General features: G+C 35.8%; 1 long non-coding RNA gene across 1 annotated transcript; it reads left to right on the forward strand.

Annotated features, from left to right (window-relative positions):
- The first annotated feature begins 3902 nt into the window (after positions 1-3902).
- On the forward strand, positions 3903-6666 carry LOC139430659 (uncharacterized). The gene is made up of 2 exons (XR_011641049.1): positions 3903-4063; positions 4120-6666. It is a non-coding gene; the product is annotated as an uncharacterized lncRNA (long non-coding RNA).
- The last annotated feature ends 9584 nt before the right edge of the window (positions 6667-16250 follow it).

A 16250-nucleotide genomic window follows, 5' to 3' on the forward strand; every position in this document is an offset into this window, starting at 1 on the left:
CATTTGTTAAAAAAATCAGAGAACACTCGATTTTTGGGATATCAATTTAGGATTCAGAACATGCGTAAGCAACATGATGGAGTATGTTTTGGTGCCGAGCACGGCTGTCTAGATCGTTTGGTCACTTTACTACGGCACGTTAACTTTTCGAAATTTGGAAATACCATAACTTCATTTTTTTTAAATAGCACTTTTTTATTACTTACGTTTTATTACTTAGTCGTCTTCGGTATCTCATTTTACATCTTTTATATCCCATATGTCCTATACCTAACATTTATAGTTTGGGAGATAATTAGGGTTTTTTGAAAAATGCACACATATATCGATATTTAACCTAGTGTGCCATGAATACCTAGTGTGACCTAGTGTATAACCATATGAACTGGCCTTTTGAAAATTTGCAGACTTCTGTGTTTGATGCCAACTTTTTACTAAAATATTTTCAGGTTCCGGGTGCTTGCGGTTACACCGGAAGAGGTGACAATTTTCATATTTCAAATGGAACACCCTGTATTTCATTACATTTTTGAAATTTTTGTTCAATTTTAGGCCCCTGTATGTTGCAGCCGGCACGTACGCTCAATTATTTGGTTGCATTCTCCATAAATTATTATCAAATTCCAATAATCCTCACTACTAAATTCCAAACGTGGCTTTTCTTGAGTACAGATCACTACAAAAAGTAACCTAGTCATCACACCAACAGAAATAAACCATAGCTTTAGCAAATGTCAAACTGTTTACTCTTTCCTTACTGATCCTCTGATAATACATAACCACAACAACATTCCCAAAACAAAATTTTTTTTTTCGGCGGTCAAAGTAGATGATTTATAAATTATAAAAAGTAACGTTGTAGTTGACATTTTTGATTGAAAAATGTTATAAAACTCAGGGTGTTCCATTTAAAATATGAAAATTGTCACCTCTTCCGGTGTAACCGCAAGCACCCGGAACCTGAAAATACTTTAGTTAAAAAGCTGGCATCAAACATCACAAGTCTGCAAATTTTCAAACCTCCACTTCATTCGGTTATTCACTAGGTCGCACTAGGTAGTTATGACACACTAGGTTAAATATCGATATTTGTGTACATTTTTCAATAAGCCCTAATTATTTCCCAAACTATAAATGTTAGGTATAGGACATATCGGATATAAAAGATGTAAAATAAGACACCGAAGACGACTAAGTAATAAAATATGGGGGGTGCCATTTAAAGAAATGAAGTTATGGTACTTCCAAGTTTCGAAAAGGTAACGTGCCATAGTAAAGTTACCATACTCGGCACCAAAACATACTGCATCATGTTGCTTAAGCATGTTCTGAATCCTAAATTGATATCCCAAAAATCGAGTGTTCTCTGAGTTTTTGAACAAATGTCTGCTGGAGCAGATTTTTCTAGAAAAATTCGAATAACTAGAGAAAGGCCGCATCAAATTGCAAAAAGTAAAGTCATTCATAAACCTTGAAAACAGACAAATCCAAATATGTAAAAATATATAGGGTGTTCCATTTAAAAAAATAAAGTAGGTGGCGACTTCCGGTATAACCGGAAGTGTTAGATATTTGAAAATATTTTAGTCGAAGAGAACGCAATTGATAATACTTAAATCTGAATTTTAAAATTTGTGTTTTGGCCAGAACCCTGTAAAGTTCTAATGGACGGTCGTCGTGGATGACCTGTATAAATTATAGTTTTTTTGTTTGTAAACAAATGCCAATAATTTCAAAATGGCTAAACGGATTTTAATAAACTTGGTATTGTTGAAAAGAGCTTTTCTTGGACTACAAATCCTATCTTATTTGTAGTGATTGTAAGTTAGTGTATCAGCACTAGAGGGTATTTTTCAATATTACAATAGATATTGTGAATTTTCTTAGCAATGTTAAATCTATTGGTATTACTTTCTTTTCATGAAAAAACAGAAAAATGAATCTCAAACAAGCTAGTGAAAACTGTACCTCGATATCATGTTCCTAACCTAAAATATCGCTAAAAGAACATTTTATGAGAAAATTTGATGCATTTCGATCAGTTTTTTTTTTAATTTTTTTAATTGATTTAGTTTAGAAGATACTTCACCTGACTTTTGAGAGCATTCTATTGCTTCCTAGTCCATTTAGTCGTTAAATTTTTTACCACAAGTCTCTACAAGGAGTAGTTTCCGAGATACGGTACTTTGCACGCTTATTTGGCCACCTGCACAACATTGGGCAACCAAGGTATCTTAGCTTAACTTAAAATGCAAAATGTCTAAAAAATGTCTTAAAGCTACATATTAAGTTGTAACACAGAATATATTTCATACACTTACTAAAACAGAATTTGAAGATCAATCAAATTGCTACTATTTTGGATTAAATGGATACTATTTTATGTGTATTCAGTTTAATGGCAAATTGGCAAAATAAAAAATAATCTTTTCGATAACAGTTCTAATTTTCCTTCTTATTACATTTGCCGTTGTACATAAATTACAAGAACGACCATCGGGGCATTCTTGTAAACGGGCATTAGGTCTGCAACGATAGATTATCGCGCCGGTAATAACAAGGTTCGTACCTATTAAATTTCATAAGTAAATAAATACGGGCAGGAATCTTGATGCACGACATTGTAAATTACCTCGAATCGGTAAAGAGCTCTCCGGGTCTCCGGCCATTCAGGACTCTGTGCAAAGAGCCAGTCGATGGAGAGGCCGCCGCATATACGAGATCCCGTTGTATCTTTTTCTTCCCTTTTTCTTTCTCTATCTCTATCTTATTCCTTCCAGCCTCCCCGACGAATGCCGATTAACAACTCCTCTTTTATTTACCGCTTTTTGAACGTCGTAATTAATGACAAGGAGTTGCCTCAATTAAAATACGTATAATTGCCGTTTATCGAAAAATGATAAGAAGAAGAAATGTGAAAGCTTTTTGAGATACAACTTTTGTTGTAATCTGCTAAATAAACTTGGTGTATTGAAAATAGTGATAATTAAGTTGCCTATATTTAGATATACACAAATATATTAATTGTGATGCAAGATGTGTTAAGTCAATTGTTAAGATTGTGCCGATAAGTCATCGGTGGTATTCGTTGGAATTTTGGCCTTGAATTTAGAGTTCGGCGCGCGTGATGCACCTTAGGTTAATTGTAATTCGTGTCCACCGCGATGCCATATTCATGCATAGAGGTGCACCCGCCCGCCGCCGTCTGGCACGTGCTGCCCGTCTTCGATTCGTAATTTCAGCATCGGACCGACGACAAAGAGACAAAGAACGACCACGGCCCGACGTCTTCAGGAAAACAATTGAATAGGCGGGACCAAGAATTCTTGGTTGCTCTCCTCTTCTTCAGTCGGCGAGCGGCTTTACAGTTAGATTTCTGATAGCGCTCGTTTCGATGATGTTGTAAACGCCAACAACAAAATCATTCTTAGTATTCTTACATATTCAATTACATATTATAATAATTCATAAAAAAATATAAATGTTATGTCGTTATGTCAAAAATGGGGATCAGTGATATCACATCTTTTGAAGAGATGCTGATTGCTAAGAGAAACTTTATACATTTAATAATTTTGATTTAAAAAGTTTAAGTAGTTAATATGATGATCGTTGAAAGGATCGATAACCTTTCACAGTCGTCAATCTGGTGTCGATTTCGAGTGGCGAATATTAAAAAAGTCGGCTCGGGCAGTTTATCTGCAATTCAACGTGGCGTATCGGTGATCAATCGGGCGCTGGTTTGAGTCCGGCGGGCGGCATATTAAATATTAATAACCGCGACGTTCCCCGGCCGACAACAAACACGCCGTTGACGCATGCCCCGCTCATTCCGGCACGTTTCCTTTAGGGGGACGCTGGGGGGAAGGCGCCCTCTTTGGGTCGCACAGCGGTCATCGATGAACTCTCGTTGTTTACTTTGAATCGGTCTGCAAACAACCTCTTTTTCTCATTAAGTGGTTTTACAAGTTCGCTTACAATCTTCCAATATTTGAACTAACTTTAAAGATTTGTTTACAATTTTAAAAGAAGATGTTGCTATTGATGAAATATTTATGTAATGGTAATACATTTATATCATAACAATTATAGATCCATTCTAACCGTATCCTTTTTTAGTTGATTTAGATAAGACGATTTCAATTAAAAGTTTCTTAGAACCATGAATGAAGAAGCAAAAATAGCTTTCGCGACGATATCTTCTTTGAAGCACCTAATCTAAAAGACGTCGCGGTTATTAGAAGATTGATTAATTAATTAATTCCTTGTGCGATTCTAAGGATTCTGTCTGTGGTGATATCGTCGTCTCTCTAATAAACCTTCTTCACCGGCTACGACGACGACGAAGACGATGATGATGATGATGACGAGAACGCGATGGTATACGCGCCTATAATAACTAATGTATGTGTGAATTTTCGAGTCGGGCCGATTGAGAAGGGGGCCCCTTGACGACGACCGGCGAAGGGGGTCTCTGTGTATCTTATGTGCAGTCACAGAGCGCGATTTCCTATGTCGAATTACGATTGATATATCAGCCGCAGGGCGGCCGCGCAAAATGAAGCGTTGATGCGGTGCGGTTTAGATAAAGTGATTGCCGGTCGCCTTTACGACGCTTCGCACAAAGGACACACCGGGGACGATTCTTTAAACTCAAACTCAAATAGAAATTCAACACTAAAAATAGATTTTTTTTTGTTAATTCTATTAATTTTTTTATTTTATAACGAAATTCCTATCTCAAATGTAAAAAGAATATTATGAAAAACCCGTGTGATGATGACAACAAACCTCCCAGCAACAAACTTTTGGAAATGTACCATTTGAAAGCTTGATTCTTTCTCTATCTAAAACCGGGTTTTCATCTGACGATAAGTTGATACTTAGATCAATAAAAAATGAAGAACACCGCTCTGTACTTAAAATAGCTCAAAATTACCAAAATTACAAAATTAATTAAGAGCACAAGTTTTATCCTGGTCATATAAGAATCCGAACAAGGATTAAAAGTGGCTAAAACGTGTGAATTTAATCGTTTTTGACCAAAAGCATACTTGTGCAAACGAGCGATCGCCGCGTGTTATACACCACTAAGTAGAAAGAGCAGAAAATTTTCGATAAGATAGATATGGTTCTAGAGTTTTCTCCTCGTCATATAAGAAAGTTATCGACACGAACAAGGTTGAAAAGTGGCTAAATCGTGTGAATTTAGTAGTTTTTGGGTAAAAACGTTATACTTCTCTAGTTTTCCCCCTATCAAATAAGAAAGTTGTTTAGAAGAAGAGCATGACGCCGATAGATATTGATCGACGAAAACACGGATTAAGATAGTTGAAGGAGCACTCTTTCTAACTATGATAACAGTTTTTTTAAATACGATTTGATAACAATTGCACAAGGGCTTGAAGTTTGGTAATTTTGAACTATTTTAAGTACAGAGGTTTTAGATAGAGAAAGAATTTTCTAATTTTTGACCAAAAACGTACTTGTGCAAACGAGTGATCGCAGCGTGTTACACATCACTAGAAAAAGCAGAACATTTTCGATAAGATAGATATGGTTCTAGAGTTTTCTCCTGGTCATATAAGAAAGTTATCGACCCGAACAAGGATTAAAAGTAGCTAAAACGTGTGAATTTTATAGTTTTTGACCAAAAGCGTACTTGCACAAACAAGCGACCGCCGCGCGTTATACACCAGTAAAAAGAGCAGAAAATTTTCGATAAGATAGATATGATTCGAGAGTTTTCTCCTGGTCATATAAGAAAGTTATCGACCCGAACAAGGTTTAAAAGTGGCGAAAACATGTGCATTTAGTAGTTTATGACCAAAGCGTACTTGTGCAAATGAGTGATCGCCGCGCGTTATTCACCAGTAAAAAGAGCAGAAAATTTTCGATAAGATAGATATGGTTCTAGAGAACAAGTAACATATAAGAAAGTTATCGACCCGAACAAGGTTTAAAAGTGGCTAAATCGTGTGAATTTAGTAGTTTTTGGCTAAAAACGTTAGCGTGTTATAAACCATTAGAAAGAGCAGAAAATTTTCGATAAGATAGATATACTTTTATAGTTTTCTCCCTATCAAATAAGAAAGTTGTTTAGAAGAAGAGCAATTAAGCGTTTCTGCGTGTAGGGATGGACATTAAGGGTGATTTAAGCATGACGCCGCTAGATATTGACCGACGAAAACGGATTAAGATAGTTGAAGCAGCACCCTTTCTGACTGTGATAACAGTTTTTTAAAATTCGGTTTGATAACAATTCCACAAAGGCTTGAAGTTTGCTAATTTTGAGCTACTTTAAGTAAAGAGGTTTTAGATAAAGAAAGAATCATAGTTTCAAATGGTGTATTTAGTTTTTCGCTATCTCTAATAATAAGGAAGATATCAGCTATGAAAGTAGATAGGAAATTACGAGTAAAAGTTTGTTGCCATCGTTGCACGGGTTTATGAATATTATCTTTGTCATCCAGAGTTTTGATGGTTAGAAATTTCCATGTTGATCGTTTTGCCTAGGTTCTAAAGTTATAATTACACTTACTCTTATTCTGGGATCTCGTGTAAAATATACACGGTGTATACTCATCGTACACTGGGTATAAAATTTGCTGTATGTTTTGTCAACAGAATACAATACATTAACATAATAAAAATCAATAGAACCAGCATCGCTATATGAGTGTAATTTGTGAAAAAAGTGGCCAAGCGTACTCCTTGAAGCAGTTTTGTACCCTTTTTTTTTGTAAAAATTTAGACAAGAAATGTGTACAACCAACTTTTCTCTCAGTTAGCAATGCCTATTAAGTCCTCCATTCGCTCTAATAACAAAAGCTTGACTTCATTACATTCCGGATGTATTTCGTATCAAACCACTGCTGTTTCCAACGTCGTAAATGCTTTAGCATGGGATAGTACACTGTCATGACAGCTGCTTGCAAGATCTTCCCTACTTTCACTGCTACTTTAATCTCCAGACACTTCAACCAAAGGAACAATGCCTTAGTCTCTACATTCTCTTTTATTTTTGAACGACATCTTTATCCATTGGCTGGATTAGTGAAGTGGAAGGACATCATCTCAAAAGCATCATCAGACATTTTATAACTTATCTCGGTTTTCAAAGTTAGCAGGATCGCCTAATTGTTCATTAAAATGTTTTCAAAGTCCTTAAATTACATGAGTTTGTTGCCCATAGAATTACGACTCAGGGTAAACCACAAAACTTATTACATCCAAACTACATAGCTTGATCCGGTGAGATCCAGTTTCACCTTTCTGGATCCTCCTCCAAATCTCCAAATGTTACTTTTAATAGGAAATGTATGTTTTCTTTTAATTCATCCAAATTTGAGGATCAATATCTCAGCCATTTATAAATTTAGATTAAAAATGTTATGTGTCTTTTAAGTATCATAATTTTCCAATAAGCACAAACATAAACATAGCAATTAAAATAGGCTATTTTATCATTAATGCTGTCATAGGAAAACTAAGTCAATTTGAAGAAACTATACAAAATTACAGATACGAAACGATGTAAGACTGTCATAACTTTGATTTTATCTTAATAGTTAATATATCAGTAAACATTTCAAATAAAGATTGTTGAGAATAAGATAGAGCCTGCAAATACTAATTTAAACAATTTCATGGTATTTAGTTTTAAATGTTAATTTTTATTAGTTATGTGGGTATTATTTTGTAACCATAATACACCTGTATGTGAAATTGGATATATATTTGTTTTCAGAATTAATAAGATAGAAAATTTTAAAATTGTGCGCGTAGAAATTGTGAATCCTACGAGTTTTGCGGTTCGTTGCAGGGCTGTTAATTGACGCGTTTAATAGATTACATTAATGTTGTTTTTTTTGTTGTCGTCGCGGCGGCTTCGGCGGTGCCGCCGATTGTCTTTCATTGAACGGGGCGGCTGCTGCCTTTGAAGGGTGGTCGCCCGTGGTAGAGGCGACGATCAAACGACAAATGAATCGTTTTACTGCCTGCGGCTCCACACCGCATCCACATCGTCGTTGTTCGGTATTTTCTCTTGGTTGTTGCCGTTATATTCTCTTCCTCTTCACTTCGCGCCGAAAATCTCGCGCATCACAGTCGTTTCCGACCGCATTCGATGTAATTAAGAATTCATTGGACACTTTCGTTAATGAATCGACTGGTGATTTTTCTTTTCCTTAATAAAAATGTTGTGGTAAAGAAATTACCATACAACCGATTCAATAATATCAACCGTTATTATTATACGAGAAGAAGACGAATTAACACCGGTGAATTACCGCAATATTAATGATTAAAAGATATGTGCTAATTATTTATGAAAAAGGATTCGAAGAATTTTCCTTGTATTGACTATTGGCCGCGGTCTTCTTCTAAAGTTTCTCTCCGTCTATGTTAGCTTCTGGTTTTGCATCTGCATCCTCTCTGAAAGAGTACCTAAGGAGTAGGGTTCTGTTCTGCGGCAGTTTTGCTTTTCAGGTCCGTAGCCGGCGGAATAATTGCGCGAAAAGTGTCGGGGTCCGGTCGAACGGGGCAGATTTAAACGTCCGACGGTATCTGCGTGCCCGGCGATGGCAGCAGCGGGCCCTTTGTTCGAAACGTCGTCAGTTTTTCAGCGGCCCCGTCGTCCTCGTCCTCTCTTCCTCTGCCGCCGCCTCCTTCTTGTGCGCTGTGCGCGCTTACGCGGAGGACCGCTCGTATATTGGGGATGGGGACCGACGTCTTCGACGACGGCAGAGGCAGCATCGGCGTAAGTCCCGGACCGAGAGAGCTTGTTGGGACGTAATGGCTAAGAGCGCGGGACAAGCCGTGGACAATGAAAAATGCTCTCTCGCAAAGCACCCGACCACCGTTAAAAATTTTTAAATCTATCGACGTTAAATTTTCTTTAACAAAAATTTTCTTGTAAAACCCTATACAAAACGATGTTGGCAAACTAAATTTATTACGAATTTGTTTTAAAGTATGTTCCCTCACTTCTCACAAGGTTTATTGAGAAATGCTCAAGTTGGAGTCGAAACTTCCTTCTAGATTCACTAAACTTACACACCACACAATAAACGTAAGAATAATTTCATTATTGTGATCGGTTTCGAAATAGGTTAACTTTAAATGAAATTTCCTGATTTATGATAGATATGATATGAGCATATCATAGATTACCAATATTTCACGAGAACACTGCGTGAAATAACAACGTTGATCATGCTCAATAGCATTTTCTTTAATATCTACCAAGAACTAGTAAGTGTCAGTATAATTAATTTGCAACACGACGACATAAAATGAATGCATATTGTAAGCCAACGTAATTATAGCAGGTTATGTGTGATCAATCTGCTATAATTATGTTGGTTTAACTATTGACATTATTATGGTTTATGAGTTTGACTTAATATCCGTAGAAGTTATGCAGTGAGGAGTTGGAATTACAAATATCAGAAATTTTGAAAATTACATGATCAGAAATTATAATCTTCCAAACATAAACTATTATGTTGGCACAGAAAAAAAAGACTAGGAAGTGATGTACCGACTACTGAAAGTGTCTAAAAAGATGTTAACATGCTTAGGACAAAACATTCAAATATTGACTTTATTGATACAAGAAAGAAAAACATAAAGATACAGCAAATTTTGAAAATATTATCAAACCATCATGTATAGTTGAGTATAGTAAGGTATAGGCGTCGTTAATAAAGAGGATCAAATGTTAGCATGTTTTCTTGTTATGAGAAAATGTGTGAAAGGATACAACAATCAATTGCGCAGCCATAATTGGCATTGTATCATATCGTTTAGCAATTGCTGAAGAATTATTGAAGTAAGTCCGTTCTTTCAAGAGCATAGTGAAGGGAGCTTCTTCTTATTGAAAATGTAAGGATATTTCCTTCTCTATCCAATTGTTTTTCAAAAGCTTCAGGTGGAATGTTTTCAAATGAATACCTGCAGGTATACAGATAGGAACAAGTTGCCATAACTACTTTCAACTTATGTAATAAGTTTTGGAAACAAAACTCTTTTGCATGAAAAATGATACCTCTCAAAACACATCTTACCTGTTTCTTACAGGTGTCTCAAATTGGTTGTTCTCATAGGCTATCTCCGAAACTAAAAGTAATAGAAAAAATTTGCTTGTAGATGCATGATCTCGTTTTCGAGAAATTGCTAATATAGAAAACAGCAAACAGCTATCGTCTTTGTTTTCATTTTTGTTCCTTCTAAAGCGATTGTATGTAGTTAAAAGTTAACGTTGCTATGGTGCTATAATGTTCCTAAATCTTAAAGTTTTTGGTTAACAGGCTTAGGTCGATGTTAATTGTTTCAAAGTACGAAACGTCAAAGTATAATAAAACTTTATAAACTTCATTGTATAGCCGTTTTTCTGCAGTGCATCTTGTCGAAAACTCTCTTCTTTCTTAAGGTTTTCTTTATCACATATCCTCTTTGCTCGCTGGAATAAGTGTTGAATCACGGACCTCTTCTGTTGTGGGTGGTCATGAGATGAAGCCGGCTGGTATCTATTCGTATGCGTCTTCTATCAATATACTCCCAGTTCCATGTCCCCATCTGTCTTCCTAGTGACTAGTGACCTAACCCTTAAAATACTAAAACTTAAAACTAACCTTACCCATTTTTTTTCCGGGGTGATTGACACGCATAAACAAAACTTGGAGTTTCTTCACGCTATAATTGGGGTTCAAAAGAAAACCGACATTCCTTCACGCTATAATATGGGTTCAAAAGAAAACCGACATTCTTTCACGCTATAATTGGGACTTCATAACAAAACTGACCTATCCTAACATTCCTTCACGCTATAATTGGAGTTTCTTCACGCTATAATTGGGGTTCAAAAGAAAACCGACATTCCTTCACGCTATAATTGGGGCTTCAAAAGAAAACTGACCTATCCTAACATTCCTTCACGCTATAATTGGAGTTTCTTCGCGCTATAATTGGGGTTCAAAAGAAAACCGACATTCCTTCACGCTATAATTGGGGCTTCAAAAGAAAACTGACCTATCCTAACATTCCTTCACGCTATAATTGGAGTTCCTTCACGCTATAATTGGGGTTCAAAAGAAAACCGACATTCCTTCACGCTATAATTGGGGTTCAAAAGAAAACCGACATTCTTTCACGCTATAATTGGGACTTCATAACAAAACTGACCTATCCTAACATTCCTTTACGCTATAATTGGAGTTTCTTCACGCTATAATTGGGGTTCAAAAGAAAACCGACATTCCTTCACGCTATAATTGGGTCTTCAAAAGAAAACTGACCTATCCTAACATTCCTTCACGCTATAATTGGGGCTTCAAAAGAAAACTGACCTATCATAACATTCCTTCACGCTGTAATTGGCAGTTGTAAACAAAACTAACCTACCTCAACTTTTCTTATCTGGAAGTCATTGCTCATTTTTTTAAATCTTACTATGTTAACACACATTCTTTGATATTTTGCTGGAAATGCGTAGAACAGACAAAATAAATTATATGCATCGACTTAAAAACATTGTTTTCCATCACAATGCTATTTTTTCAGTTTCTGCCGATGGGATTAAAACAAAAGACGATAGCTGTTTGGAGTTTTTGGCATTAACAGTTTCTTGAGAGACGAGCCATAACATGTACGCTACATTTTTTCTCTTAATCTCTTTGTTTCGGAGACAGCTTATGCGGATAACGAATTTGGGACATCCTGTACATAATCTTATTGGTTTGAAGTTACTCTCACATCATTTCTAGGTATTCCTGAAAACAACTTAATACTTCTTATGTTTATTCCAAAATACGTTCAAATTTAGAAAAGGCTTGTGGGTTAACAATGATAATCCTTTTCCTTAGGCCAACATCTTTGGTCATTCACATTTCCCGAAATATATGTTCTATTGCCAGTTATTACAGACTGTTTTAAATGTTAGAATATAGACTTATCTCACAATGAAGTGCAGAAATGACAGTAACAGTTACGACATAGATATAAAGTTCCTCAAATTATCTTGATTTTTGGCGTACCTTCGATATCCAACTGATTTTTCGCGCACCTGAAAAGGAACATTTATACAGGCTGATTTATTAGCTCACCATCAAACTTTGACATATGATAGCAAAACCAATTACCAAAAAAAAAGTTAATGAACATAAATATGTCCTATTTCAATTATTTACGAAATTATAACACTTTAAATTTTTAATTTTTATGTCATAATTAACTGCAACAATTTTTTAAAACACAAATATTACAAATATTGTTCAAAATAGCCTCCTTCTGCTAGAATACATGCTTCATAACGACGAATTAAAGAGTTCTTCAGCCGAATAAAAATGTCTGGTTGATAAACTGTTCTCGTGTGTTAATTTCCACTTGATACACAATTTGTTTCATTTGACCCCATAAGTAGAAATCCAATGGATTAAAGCCGGGGGATCTAGGTGGCCAAGCAACTTGTTTGGAAAATATTGGTTTAACCACTCGACAACTACTCTTCCGCGATGAGGTGAGGCACTATTGTGCTAGTACCACATATTTTGAATTACATTAAGAGGTATATCTTCAAGTAAATCAAAAAGTGTATTGTTCAAAAAAAATCATGTCCATCAAGTACATGCAAACATTGTTGTTAAGTATTCAACCCCAAACGTTGATGCAGAAACTTTGTTGAAATTTCCTTGGTCTAATCGCATGCGGATTTTGTAATGCCCAGATATGTTCATTATGATAATTATTTGATGGTGAGTTAATAAATCGCCCTGTATAGTTATTACATCACTATGATTTCAATTGTTTTGGAAATTTTAAATTTCTTTAGAAACATCTCCTTTAAAATAAAAATCCTATCTTCGATTTTGATTCTTGTTCTTCTTCCACGTTTATCACTTCCTCCTCATGTTTTTTATCTAAACATGTCCCTCCAAGACTCACCGTTTCCTTTTAAGTACATCCCCCGTATGCTAAAGTGTCTTCGATAGCCAGTAACCAGAAGCAAGCAATGGTTACACACGTGCGGCATGCACGTGTGTACGCGTCGAAGAAGAAATCGGATTGGGAGAAGGGGGGTTTCGTGCGGCGGCGACTTCAGGAATAGATATGAAAGGAAAAAAAACGTCCGCGGACTGTTGATACTGGCCGCGGCTCCGGTAGAGAGAGGAGAAAGAGCTTGGACGCTCGCGTATGGTAATTAGATCGCCAGATTTATAGATGCGATTCGCGAGGCTCGCGTATGTGCTGCCCCCTTTTGCCTTCTTCGAAAGGTTCTCCGGCAGCAACAAAAATCCCGTAACCGCCACCGCCGCCGCCGGTGCAATTACGGTTGCTGAAAATTATTGCCGCGGCGTCCGGTAAATGCGGCGTCTTCTTTATATGTTTATCTCTTCTTGCACGAACTGTTCAGATAAATAACACACGGTCGTCGGATAGCGATCTATATAGATACAAGGGCTCCGATAGTAATGTTCAAGTTCTATACTTCATTTGAAAAAAAAACACATTAAGACACCAAAGTTGATTCGAAATTTCCCTCTCTTAATAAGACAACGCGTTTAAAAAAAATTAAAACCGGATTTAAAAATATGCAAAAAACAATGACACGGTCAAAACGACGATTCGAATCGATATCAAAATTGTTTTTTTGTCGTACGATTTGCGGAGCCCCCGATGCGTTGGTGTCCTCGGTTTCCTGCGCCCCCTTTGACCAACACTAAATTTATGGTCTTTTCGTCCTCCAATATGGCTTCTTCTTCTTCTCCGGTGGAAGAAGAAGTGATTTAGATCCGCGCTGCAGCAACAGCGGCCACGAAGAACTTCTTCGGTCACCACGCCGCCACTTAACGAGTTAAGGCATCAATGAGCAGCGCGTGGCGGCGGCGACTCTTGCGCATATGAGCTAAAATGCCAATTAGGGGACCCCATCTTTGGACGAAAGGGAAACTTTTTTGTAGCCGATAACGTTGATTTATAGTTTTTAAATAAAAACGGTTAATTTTAAGTAATTTTTAAGTAATTTAGTAAAATTTTATTCGGTGAAAAATATCCTGGTAAATGTGCTAACTGAATTGAAAATGTAGATATGCAATCTGGAAGCTCCTCGGGCGTTGAATGTGGACTAATTCTTCAAGTCAACGATATAACTGACACTATTTATCTTTTTGGTTCAATCTGATCACGCTTTGGTAGATTGTCAGAGAATGGTGTTGTTTTAATCCTTCTTTCTGTTTTAAAAGATGACAATTCATGATAAAAATACAATTTGAATTTTTTTTAATATAATTTTTTAGATTATTAGATAAATGTAAGATATGTATATTTAATCTAAGTGTGTTATTGTGTATTTTCTGGGTACAGTGTTTTTAGAAGTGCAAAAATCATGCTACTTCTATTAAATCCATGTTTTATTGAAATCTATAATCGGCTGATTATAGTCATATGTAATATAATATTCATGGTATAAAGGTTTTTATGGCAGATGTTAACTGAACTAAAACTAGAACTGACACTAGTCTTAGAACTAGAAACTTTCAGGTTAAGCTGTACGCCTTTTGAAAAAATGTTTGATGTTTCAAATATCATGTTGTAACCTTCTTCAGAAACAAGTTCGAAGTTCTAGGTCTAGTGTTAGTGTTTTTTCTATATTTAACTCCTTGTTGTACTAATATAATGAATGCTCTTTCAGCCTCCTATTGCATTAGATAGAAAATTTGATTTTGCTCACAATTAAAGACGCAGTTGTTTGCACGTTCGGTAATTTAAAGTATGTTCATAAAATTTACGCTATCCTTCTCTTCAATGACACAGTCTCTTGTAGAGTCAAAGAAAAGTTCTGATAACATGAAGGAACGATGATGGTAGAAATCAATAACAGTAAATATTTTTCCTTCAAGTTGATGAAAGTGGTAATATAGCATAATTTCTCATTTTGTTATTTTATCTTCTTGACAAGAAATTAATTTGTAGAAGGACTTTGTCTCTGGTCACCTAATCGGAGTGGTGTGATTTAAGTTCTGACTATGGCAAGTCTATGACGAGTCAGTAGCAGTAGCTCCTTTGGTAAAGTGTTTTGCACGATTCTGTAAATTTGGTCAATTTCATCAAATCCCATCACAAGAATTCAAGCTATTCTTATCATTGTGTCAAAAAATGGGCAGTATTCACAAAACTACGAAGGTAGTTAATGGAAAAAACCGATATTCCGAGCATGATACAGAAAAACGTTTAGAACAAAAGTTGTTGCAAATTTTATGCTTAACACATCGTTCTGTAACACATTTGCTCTCATCTGCATCAATTTCGAGAAAAATTCGAAAATATGAAAATTAAAAGACTTCGAAGTTTCTTCATACTGAGGTTCAATGACTATTCCGGGATAAACTTATTACATGTTTGTTTGAGCTTATACATAAAGTCAAAATGATCTTTGAGACCCATCCTATTCGACTTTCCTTTAAATTTGATAATCATCGTGATCAAAGCTTGATTAGTTGATGGAAAAAGATAAATTGAATCTTCATTTAAGGTAGAATTTGAAATGAAATCCCTCATCTCATTCTGGACTGACTTGAAAGATGGTTTTCTGAATTAAATGTGCATAATTACCAATATGCACTATTTTTGCACAACCGATAAAACATATATAAAACGGTACATGTATCTAGATGGTAGTAATTAATGTAATTATGCACTCTATATCTTCACATAGAGTTATGGATTAAATTAATTAAAGTAATCTTTTAATTTATAAATGGTATGACAAGGCAGAAAAAAATAATTTTGAACCTACCACTCATTTTATTTTAAATTCTTGTTATTTGAGAGTAAAATATTGTCAAAAAAATTTTTACTTCCGTTAAACCGGAAAACTCCCCGCTGTGAGTAAGTCACATCCAGAATAAATAAAATAAGCGGGTCCTAAGCAAAGAAATCTTTTCTCCCAACATATAAAAGGACATATTTTGATGACTCAACGTTTGCCATACACGATAAAGGAAAAAAAAACAAAATAAGACAGAAAAAAGAAAAGACAAATGTATGAAACCCGACGGAGACGGTACGTTACTGAAATAAATACACAAAGCTAATGGGTTGGTTTTATTCCAATTAGAATACAGGTGCAGTCGTCGAATGAACGCGTGAGGTACGGGATAAACGTTTGAATAATACAATCGATTTATTAAATACTCTCGAGCACGTGCCGTATTATTGTGTTTTATTGTCCGAGGAGCGGTCTCGTCTTC

This window comes from Onthophagus taurus, chromosome 7 (assembly GCF_036711975.1).
Source record: "Onthophagus taurus isolate NC chromosome 7, IU_Otau_3.0, whole genome shotgun sequence".
Classification (NCBI taxonomy): Eukaryota; Metazoa; Arthropoda; class Insecta; order Coleoptera; family Scarabaeidae; genus Onthophagus; species Onthophagus taurus.